At 45.4% G+C, this 11,510-nt stretch overlaps 1 long non-coding RNA gene across 3 annotated transcripts; it reads right to left on the reverse strand.

Moving 5' to 3' along the window:
• LOC123151137 (uncharacterized) lies at positions 1 to 3,689 on the reverse strand. Of its 3 annotated transcripts, XR_006475514.1 has the most exons (4): positions 3,474 to 3,689; positions 2,798 to 3,391; positions 2,316 to 2,383; positions 1 to 2,083 (listed from the first exon to the last, which is right to left on the reverse strand). It is a non-coding gene; the product is annotated as an uncharacterized lncRNA (long non-coding RNA). The 3 variants fall into 3 exon arrangements; XR_006475513.1 differs by having other exon boundaries at positions 1 to 2,383; XR_006475512.1 differs by having other exon boundaries at positions 2,316 to 3,391.
• Between the last annotated feature and the right edge of the window lie 7,821 nt (positions 3,690 to 11,510).

Here is an 11,510-nt window from a genome sequence, read left to right on the forward strand (position 1 = left end):
TAAATAACACCGGTGCTATAGATACAACTTCCCTTCTTATTTACAACTGATGTTCAAAGTCATGGATAGGATGACATCTCAGAAAATAAGCATATGACTATCCCAACGTCATACATGCCCACACACAACCTCTGGGCGCCTCCACGTGAGCATGCTTCCGTCAATAAGAAAAACGTGAACATGTTGTTCAGTCAAAGAGCAGTACCTCCTCGAATGCCCTGAGAGTTGATTGGATGTACATTAGCTGCTCCACGTTTTGTTATATTGCCTTGTTAAATTTGCTCTTGCTCCCAGGAAATTGTATGACCAACACAGTTAAATTGATTCAGAAAAGAAGAGAGTTAAATCGGGAGTGAATTTCCAAGAAAATGGCTCTATTATTCAAGAGCATAAGCACAACCAAAAAGATATACATGGATATTGGATACTTTGCACAAAAAAAAATCTCAAGTACAGAGAATACAGTATAGAAGTATACACGGAAGTTGTTATAGTTCCAGAAACCGCAAGGATGACTGAAATCCTTGAAATAATTGCATTTTCTTATTTGCCCACGGGATACTAATCCATATGGGTTTTTTTTGGCGAGAAATCTTTGTGGTTCACTTATGAAAGTGAACATAACAACTTATGTTTTTATAGGCTAACACTATATGCAATTTCAGCACAGAGGCTAAACTTGACTACATATAAATCATAGGGGAAGATAAAAACATACTGAAATAAGTTGTTTCATGGAAGGTTTTCCTTTTAAAAACATGAGGTAAGCACACACGTCACTCCTCGGCACTTGTTGCATCAACAAGCTAACAAAGGCTCAAAATTACACATAGAGATGTACGTGCGCAGCCTGCTAACTTCAAAAAACAAAAACAAATGAAAGATGCCATACCTTTGTCTACACCGTGTGCAGCATGCTAGAGCCTCACTCTGCACAATTTTTAGACAAACTCTCACTCTGAACAATCATTTACTGCTGCAGAGACAGGGGAAGTTTCCGACGACTCATTGGGTCCTTATCTCAAACAAGTCTTGGAAAGTAACACATGCATGTCCTACTGTTATTCCTTCCTAGAAAAAAGTTAGGAAAACAGGCAGGAACTATAAATGATTGACAAAATTTGCAGTCACATTTTTCTAGCTACAATAGGCAGAAACTATGCATACAAACATCACTTAATACCTTTTAACTACGCAAATTGTACATTTGATTTCAGAAATTCTCAACATGAACGGGACTAAAAGAACTACTAAGTATATATGGGATAACCAAACCAAACTAAACCTGTGAATGTGATTATTTGAATAAGCTGAATGAACATACTAAAAAATCAATCTAATTAACTGATCGACAAGTGAATCACAAGCAATCTCTAACCAACCGAAACAACTGAATTAGGGGGGCTCACTGAACAGCTGGCTTGGAGGAATCTCATCAAACACATAACATGCAGAAAACATAGATCAGATCAATGATAGTTTTCTTTATAGAACACTGGGCGTGATGACGCTTCCTCTGGAACTCACCTCTGATTCCCTCGTCGGCACCTACGACGACTGTGTCCGTAGAGGCAGAAACGGCGCGGACCAAAACAATAGCCATGCCGGAAGAGGAGGCAAGCTATCGTGCTAGCGCCATGGACGGTCCGAGCCGAGCCGCTTCCCTCGCTGCAATCCGCTCATCCCCGCCTTCTCTGACCGGCGGCGTCTAAGAGGATGCACATCCGCCACTCCTCTCTGACTGCTCCGGCGGACCGGGCCCTGGGCTGATGACGAGCAAGATCCGTCAGGCCTGGGCATCTCAATGGAAGAAGAACCATCTGCGGGAGACGGGGGTAAGTCGTCTGGCTGGGGCTCGTCTTCTCGCAGCTTCTACGGGATGAGGGATCCACCTTGCGTGGCTACATATCCAGGATGTCCTCATCCTCTTCGCCGGTGGTGATTGGAACCTCCTTGAGCTTCAGAGTGGGAGCGATTTGGGCCTCTTCGACACCCGCCGATCAGCGGTGCGGGCGGACTTCTGCGGCAAGGTCGACGTCAGAATTCAGTGCTTCACACGGTCATCCAAAGTGCAAGCAGAGAACTGCATAAATTTCCCACACAAATTCAGAGCGTAAGTAGAGCAGAATATTACTTCTCGAGACAAACACATCACTTCTAAAATGTAACAACCAAGCATATTAACAAACTAATATGAGAAACATTCTCAGTGCCCAATAACATGACTAATTAACTGAATTTTCAGTTCTTTCAATCTTGTGAAATCAGAACAACCCACCTAGAGAAGTCCTTGCAGAAAAGGAAAGTCCACCCACCTAGCAACCTTGAGAAATACCTCCCCATCACTGTCCATCAGAATTCTCAATCACCTTTTCACTCATGCCTATTCAGAAAATATTAGCACCCGTGAATGTCAGGTCATACAAATTCTTAATGTATAATGTACCCATGAAATTTGCAATGGGCACATGCTTGCAAATCAATTTCTCAAATTTACAGTATTAACCACACAGAATTGTTGTTCGATGTCACCCCCATCAGTGATGAGGCATTTGTTAGAAAGTGAAGTTATTAACACCCTGATGAACAGAGCATCGTGTTATAATACACGAATACAACAAAATAAATAAATAAATGTGATAGCAGTAATAGCATGGTTTTCCCAGAAACAGGAATGTGACATCTCAAATTTTCAGCTTACAACAGAATAAACCGTGTTTCAGACATTTGAGTATTATCACACAATTTAAATCAGTGAGTATCTAATTCATAGAAGATGTTAGAAGATGTTACAAACCTCATCTACTGCATTATCAAGAAGTTCAGATATAGCTGCACATCAAGAGAGAAGTTATTGGATAAATATTTTACATGGTGGCATAAGTATCTTGAACACCAAACATAAAGAAGAGAAGTCATGAGAGCACGACACCGTCTAGTTTTTCAACCTTCTTATCCAGCAAACATTCCAATATTAAGCATTTGATTTCTACTCAGTGGTCAAACTATAATCTTCCCCAAATAGATATACCAAGGGAGAAATGGATAACATGTGTTTGTAGTATTAGTGCAACAAAGATACTCAGATAAACCAACAAGCAATTCATCTTGTCCCCACTCAGACCAAATATCGTAACAAACCAGCAAGGAATTCATCATATCTCCCATCAGGTCAAATATTGTAGCAAACCAGCAAGCAATGTATCTTGTAGTTACCTGCTACCCTTTGTTCTAACAAACTGAAAACTATCAAACAATTACATCTCCACCAAACTAAAACAAATCAGAGAATGGATTGGCAAGGGCGCCAAACCTCCGAACGCCAACTTGTGGGAGGTCGGGTTGATGCCGAGGAACCTGGGAGAACGCAGGCGAGGTCGAAGTCCCCTGTCTGCAGCGCATATGAGACCGGGCAAAAAAATGGAGTTGGGATTTCGCAAAAACCAGGGAGGATGGGGATCGAAGAGACGAACCGTGGAACTCGCGGATGGGGACGGAGGGGGCCTCGCTAGTGCCGGCCTTCCATAAGCTACGACGACCAGGGGATCGACCACTGCCGCCAACGCCGGCTGTGCCACCGGTCATCACCACGCGGCGCAGACAAGGTATGGTGGAGAGAAAGCGGTGGAGACGAGCAGCATGAGAAGGCGGCGATTGTTCTCCCCCTCCCGCCCAGGCTGAAGGTGATGGGAGGGGGGGGGGGGGGGGGGGGGCGCAGGCTGTGGGGCGCCGGTGGCAGCAGCGGCTGTGGGGTAGGTCGCCGGTGATGGCAGCGGACGAGGGAAAGGGAGAAGTGGAGGACTCGCCCTACAAAGCCAGCGCGAATCTCTCTCGTGATTGGCTGCCAGGCACAGTACTCCTGTGATGACGTGGACGTCTCCAGAATGCGCCCTTTGCGCCACCTTTGATGGGTTGTATAACTCCATAAGTACTACTTCTGTCACATCGATTGATCAAGATTGAGATTTACCGCCGAACTTGGGAGTGGAAATGGTGGGCGAGAGGGAGAGAGCGGGTTCAGACTTGGGGAGGAGACGACGGCCGTTGGGGATATTTCGCCGCTGGTGTGGCCGTGCTGTGGTGTGATGGACTGATGGTGACTTGGTGAGAGTGGTTTTTCCACCGTGCTTGGACTATGGTAACAAGTTAATCAACGGCTAAATGTAAAATCTTGAGTAACACTCTCTGCTTCCCAGTTCATGCCTTGCAAAGTTTCAAAAAAAAAAGAACTTTTGACTCAAAACACAAAATTCATGTGTGCCTTACAAACTTTTGACTCAGACACAAAATTCATAGGCCATACGAACTTGGGAAAAGGGGGTACTTCCTCCGTCCGTGGTTATCATGCCCGTGGGCCAAGGGAGCTCTTCCGTTTTTACTAGGCCGCGGAGAGAAACGCGCTCGGTTTTTCCTCTAGCGTCCTCCTTTCACTCCTGCTATTGAGGGTTAACCCCAAATGGCGGAGGATTGCGCGGCGGTTTGCCGGAATCCGTTTGAAGTTGGGGGGTAATGTCGACCAATTGTAGCGCTCTCATAGAAGTAGCTTCCAAACAACAACAAAATTCATCATTTTGTGTTTTGGTCTCGTTAAAACGACCCCTGACCTAGCAATATCCAAATGGAGGAAGTAGTAGATGAAGAACGTTGAAGCTGGAATGTACTTAGGACAGCATATGGTGTCTATGGATTAAGAAAAGGTGAATCTTCAAAGACAATCTGCTGCGAATATATAAGACATGTAGATTTGTTTTTAAGTAAAACATTTTGAAGTTCGAACAAGTTTATATCAAAATGTTATTGACTAGTCTTTTTTAATATAAACTTGTCCAAACTTAAAATCTGCAAGCCTTATAAATCGAAAACCTGTTATCCAATTCGACTCTCGGGAGTATTTCATCCTACACGGCAAAAAATATTTTGTAAATATATAAAATTATGATCAAATTTGGAAATGTATGTATTCATGTCCAAGTATTATCTGCAATTGCTTAGGGTGGAAACCCCTGTATGAATGTGTTCAGTTTTCCCTCGATCACCCTCCCTTTGCTCCATTTTTCAAGGGAATTTATTGCGAGACGTTATGGGTTAACCCCGAAATGAGGGAGGGACTACTTGCGATGTTGGCAGGATATAGGTTAGTATTGAGCAACTGTGGCCCTCTTATATAAGCAGTTTCAAAACAGGAAAGAACCCGCAGCATTGTGCCTTAGTCTCACCAAACACTCGTCCGAGCTGGAATGAACCTGGAACTATATTTGATGTTTATGGATTAAGAAGAATATATCTTCAGAGTTACTATGTTCCACGGTGTATAAGACCTATATATTTCGTTTCAAGTAAAACTTCTTACAGTTCCGTCATAAATCTTCATCGGACTCGTCGTAAATCCATCACATATTTGGTTATGCTAGTCTCATGGGAACTTTGGAAGTATTGAGCTATGGGGTGATGGGGAGCCACTGTCTTCTCCAAGAGTGAGAAAATTGTGTATATGATTTTCCAATTTTTCATGTAAAACAAGTAAATAACCAACAATTAGTGTTTATCCAAAGGGAGGAAGTAGTAGATGAAGAACTTTGAAGTTGGAATGAACATAGGACAACATATGATGTCTATGGATTAAGAAAAGGCAAATCTTCACAGACAATCTACCCCGAAATATATAAGACATGTAGATTTGTTTTTAAGTAAAAAATTTGGAAGTTTGAACAAGTTAATAACAAAATGGTATTGCACTAGCCTTTTTTAATATAAACTTGGCCAAACTTAAAATCTACAACCCTCATAAATCGAAAACCTGATATCCAATTCGGCTCTGGGGAGTATTTCATCCTACGTGCCAAAAATGTTTTTTTGTAAATATAGAAAAAGTATGAACAAATTTGGACATGTATGTATTCATGTCCAAATATTATCTGCAAATGTTTAGGGGGGAACCCTCGTATGAATGCATTCAGTTTTCCCTCGATCACTCTCTCTTTGCTTCGTCGTTCAAGGGAATTTATTACGAGACGTCATGGGTTAACCCTGAAATGAGGGAGGGACTACTTGAGAGGTTGGTAGGATCCAGGTTACTGGCGAGCAACTGTGGTGCTCTTATAGAAGCGGTTTCCAAACATGAAAGAGACACCATATTGTGCCTTAGTCTCACCAAACACTCTTTCGAGCGGAGAATGTAGCAGATTAATAACTCTGGAACTGGAATGAACCTGGAACTACATTTGATGTTTAGGGACACTGGCGGAGCTATGTACAATGCTGGAGGTGCCACAGCCCCCCCCCCCCCCCCAGCTTTGACTAGTTTGTGAATAAATTTCTTTGGGGATGGCTGAGATTAAATAAATAGGATGTTTTTGCTCCTGAAAATTGGTGTTTTATCTTTTTGCCCCCCCCCCCCCCCAAACATCCTCGCCTAGCTCCGCCACTGTTTAGGGATTAAGAAGAATATATCTGCAGAGTTACTATGCTCCACAGTGTATATGACCTACATGTTTCATTTTAAGTAAGACATCTTAAAGTTTCGTCCCAAGTCTTCGTCAAACTCATCGTAAAGCCATCACATATTTGTTGATGCTAGTCTCATGGGAACTTTGGAAGCATTGAAGGAGCTAGGGGTGAGTGAGAGCCATTGCCTTCTCCAACATTGAGAAAATTGTGTATATAATCTTAAAAAATTCATGTAAAAGAACCAACAATTAGTGCCCCCTACCTAGCAGTTAGTGTGTGCCCTCCCCCTCCCTAGTTTTTTATAAGAGAAAATTATACTTTTACTCCCTCAACTCTTATCGGAGTCTAGATTTGGCCCCTCAACTCAAAAAATGGATAACTTGCACCCTCAACTACTGAAAAGCGGGCAAGGTTCATCCCTGGGCTCGGTTTTGACCAGCTTTCGTGCTGACTCGCCATGGTTTTGACAGTCTTGACTCAAATTCGTATAATTATTTCAAATCTGTGAATCTCTTTGAAATTCACGTAATTTTTCAAGTCCACTTACCTTTCCCAAGTTCACATATTTTTTTTCTCATGTTCTTTTTTCCAAATCCGTGTTTTTTTATATTGGTGTAATTTTTTCGAATCTGCATATTTTTCCAAGTTCGCATATATTTTTTCTAATTTACGTACTTTTTCAAATTTGTGAACTTCTTAAATTTCAAGTAATTTTTCCAGGTTCGTCTAATATTTTTAAATTCATGTACTTTTTTATTATTCATTTACGCTATTTCGAAAAAGTTCCTGAATTTGAAAAAATTCATGAACTTAGAAGAAGTAGGGGGTTTCAAAAAAAAACATGAACTTGAAAAAAGTACGCGGATCTAAAAAATGTATGCAAATTTTAAAAAGTATGTGGGTTTGAAAAAAATACGTGATGAGAAAAGTAATTGAACTTGAAAAAACTATGTGATTTTCAAAAAAGCTGATGGATTTAGAAAAAGTATGCAGATTTGGAAAAAGAATCATGAACTTGAAAAAGTATGATAATTTCAAAAAAGTTCATGAATTAAAAAAAATTCCACATATTTGAAAAGAGTAAGCGAATTTGAGTTAGCACTGGTCAAAATCGAGGTCTGCACTAAAACCGGTCAAAACCGAGACCAGGGGCGAACCTTGTCCGGTTTCAGCAGTTAGGGGTGCAAGTTGTCTGGTTTCAAAGTTGGGGAACAGATCTAGACTCAGCCAAAAGTTGAAGAGTATATTTTTCTCTTTTGATAAAGCTTAGATGGTGGCCAAAGAAGTTGAACTCTGTAATGCCGCGAGAGTAGTCTTTTACTCTGGATGACCATACTTGTAATACTTGAAAACTCTTTTTTATCAATGAGATGAACCAAAAGTTTTGCCTTCGTTTAAATGTTTTTGGTACGTGGTGACATGCTTATCTTGGTATGCAAAGGATGATTATTTGTTAGTAGCACTATAAATATGCCAGCAAGCCTCCCTCCTTGTGCCGTGAAAAGAAATTTTACCGTGTGAAACTGATGGCTTTCGGGGACACGAAGAATGTGAGGCAGGTCGTGTGAGGTGAGGAGACGCCCAAGTTGACCAGCTGGAGCAGGTCAGGCAGGTAGACAAATGAGAAGCACTACGTCAGCGAACATCTCGATATATAGCATTGTTTGAACGTGTAGAGGTGATGTGTTGGTCCGTCACCACCGAGGACTTTACAGGACAATTGATCCATTAGACGAACCAAACTTTGGGTAGGTACACAAGATTATTAAAAGGTGCAACTCTAAGCGAGCAACTCTAGAACAAATTAGGGAATTATTATGTCGAATAAAATGCAGATGTTCAATCTGAATGACATGAAAAAGAAAACACACCGGAATAACAATGTCATTAGCAGAAAATATGAGAAAATTGATCCATCACAATAAAAGTGCTGGTTTTCTATGGATGACACTGCTATTTGTGGTGGTGTTTTGCATTTCATCCGCTCAATCTGAAGGAAGACCTAAAAACCCACGCCCAACTTATAAACCCAACCAAAAAGAATAGTTAGAGCCGGTTTTGTGTGCTAGCCCAGTAGTTTGTATCGCGAGACAAAGAGAAGAAATACAGAGACAACAAGGCACGACATATGCCTTTGGCCAAAGGATTTTCGCGTGCATGTGTGCTTGTGTTTTTTCATGTGATTAATCCGTTGGCGAATCCCAACATGCTCTAGAAAAGCAAAAAAAAAAAATCACATTCAGGTGAAATCGTCAAATGAGGTAGTCCTAGTACTTTACAAAATGCTTCCACAAGTCCCAATCTCTTTCCCCTAGTTTAATCGCCACGTCACGTAGCTGCACTCGCTGAAAACCTTAAACTTATGCATTCTACCTAAACCACTCCGGCGGCATCTTCCACGACGTGCAGCACGTAAGCGTCACTGTCACTTGCACGTCCCAAGCGTTTTCCACCAACAGTGATCCGTCTCTCTCGTTGATTGATTAGCCTCTGCTGATAACAAAAGCTGCATCAGCATTTAGTATCACCTCTCACCCTTGTCGTGGCAAAGTTGCGATCTAGGAGTAGATTGCACGGCTGGCGGCGGTACGGTTTGCACGCATGGTTTGATTTGCCATGTTTACAGAAAGGTACGATCTACAGTTTGTCGAAAGTACAGTAAGAATTTCTTGTTAGCCCATCGACAATGCAAAGTGCTTACGTAGGTGCTTAGAAAAACTAAGCCAATTTTTGATTAACACCAGAAAACATGCACCCCGCTAGTTCTATATATACTAATGCACTTAAAAAACAAGCAGTGTTTCTTTTACCTGGTGGCATAATTCATCTGCCCCTCCTCTCCTCCAGTACATTCCCCTCACACGTAAAAAAACCAATGAAAAGAACCCATCACACGTCTCGCAATCCTCAACCCTCTCTCTTCTCCCTTTTCCTCACGGCCGGCCCTGACAACATGTATACAAGATGAATCGCCTGCCACACACACACACGAAAATGGCGATTCAAGATTCATCCACGGCTCAAGAGATCAGAAACATGTAATGGATACTAGTAAAATGCCCATGCATTTCACGGAACATCAAGATTAGACGGCGACGGCAGCGGCCATCACACCAGATTGTTCCATGGCCTTCTGGATGCGGCGGGAAAAGATAAGGCTGATTGTGAGAGGCAAGGAGTTGTTTGTAAATACGGCCGCAAAGGCAAGCACGACCGCGGCTATGGAACTACGGCCGCAAAGGCAAGCACGACCGCGGCTCCGTGAAGAAGGACGAGCCCGCATCGCCACCGCGTTGGGCCCCCGCGCCGCCCGCGTTCTCCATCGCGCCCACGGCCGCCGGCGAGCGCGACCGGCACTACATCGAGGCGGCCGTATGCCGCCATTATTGGGAGACGAGGACGCCGCTACCCTGGAGCGACGTCCACCTCCCCAACAACTGGCACTTGTCAGCCGACCGCGTGCCGATCCCGCCGGTCCCGCTGAGCGGCCGTGCGCGCCGCCGCCGCCTCCTCCCGGACGACCTCTACTACGACGAGAGGTACGCCCCCGACTCGTCATTGTGGGCCACTTGGTTCCGCGATGAGCACGACATGCGGCGGGCGTCCTTCTTCGCCGGCACGTCGACGGGGCCGCGACGGCCACGTGAGCACCGGGTGGCTCCCCAGGCGCGCGGCGTACGCGGGTGCGAGGAGGCCCGTCTCATCTCCATCGCCACCCCCACCTCCTCGCATGACAGCGGAGGAGGAGGCCCGTCTCATGGCACGTGTGCTGGAGGACTCCATGCACACGCACGACGAGCGCCAATGGGAGGGCCTCGAGGAGATGACGGCCCTCTCCGCGGCTGGCGACGTCGCCATCCCCGAGCTGGAGATGGTGCCAAAGGAGGAGGTGGTGGAGGAGCCGCCGGTGGCCGCGTTCCACCCGGGCCTGTGGGCCAGGGGTGGAGTTGGTCGTGCACCGCAGAGCAGATGGCGGCCGCCGTGGGGGGGGGGGGCGTGTAGTGGTGCCCCACGCCGCCGCGGTCACTGGAGCGGGATGCCTCGCCACGGGAGGAGGTGGTGCAGGCACCTGCCACCTTCCAGCCTGCTGCCCCCGTGCACCACAGACCGCCGACCCACCTGTGGACGCCGCCGGACTACGTCGACCTCGTCAGCGACGACGACGACACCGGCGGCCACTGAAGACGGCAATGGCCACGACATCGATGGGCGCGGCAGGAGCGCGCGGGTAGCAACTTTTATTTTGTTTTTATGTTAATTATGGAACTGAGCCGTTTAAGTGGACCGTCAAACTGGGCCGTTTTGTGGCCGTGACCCCTAAATATGTTTTAAGTTTTTTTTAACTGTGTTTATTTACCTTTTTAGGTAGTTTATTTAAGTTTTTTTGTTTTCTTTAATCACGTCCACCCCGGACATGATTTGGTGTGTGGCCGCGCGTTGGGCGCACCCTCGACCCAATGAACGAACGCGGACATGGGTGAACCCATTGCCGCCTTAAAGGGACAAAATCCTGCCAAACCGGACGTCCGTTTAGGATCATGCTGTGGAGTTGGCCTTATAGGAGTATTGTCAATCAGACCGTGAACATCGGCAGACACGTACGTATGTAGTGCAGTTGTTGGCATATCTGAAGTCTGCACTGTTCACAGCCAGATTTGGGTTGGGAATTGAACCTGGATTTGAAATCAAATCATGTGGTCCGCTCAGCTTAGATATGGGGGAGTCTTTTCACGGGTGACGCCGTGCTGACGCCATCGCAGAGCAGCCGCAAGCCGCACGAGTAGCAGACGCCAATTAGTTTTTCTTTTTCCTTCCGAGGATCAGCAGAGCAGAGGCCAAATAGGAGCCGCCTTCCCCGTCAGCGCAAACTTTGGTTCCCACTCACCAGACGCCGCGTGGGGCAGCCTTGCCGGGCGGTCGGGCCCGCGCGTCAGACACCCTAAACCCACCCACCCACCCACCCACCCACCCCTGGTGCGGTGCGCTTGGAGCCGCCAGCCCCGGGCCCACCCGTCGGCCAACGGGGCTGCTATCTCCACGAGGTGCGAAAAGGCAATGCCACG

The sequence above is a fragment of the Triticum aestivum genome, chromosome 7A, assembly GCF_018294505.1.
Source record: "Triticum aestivum cultivar Chinese Spring chromosome 7A, IWGSC CS RefSeq v2.1, whole genome shotgun sequence".
Taxonomy (NCBI): domain Eukaryota; kingdom Viridiplantae; phylum Streptophyta; class Magnoliopsida; order Poales; family Poaceae; genus Triticum; species Triticum aestivum.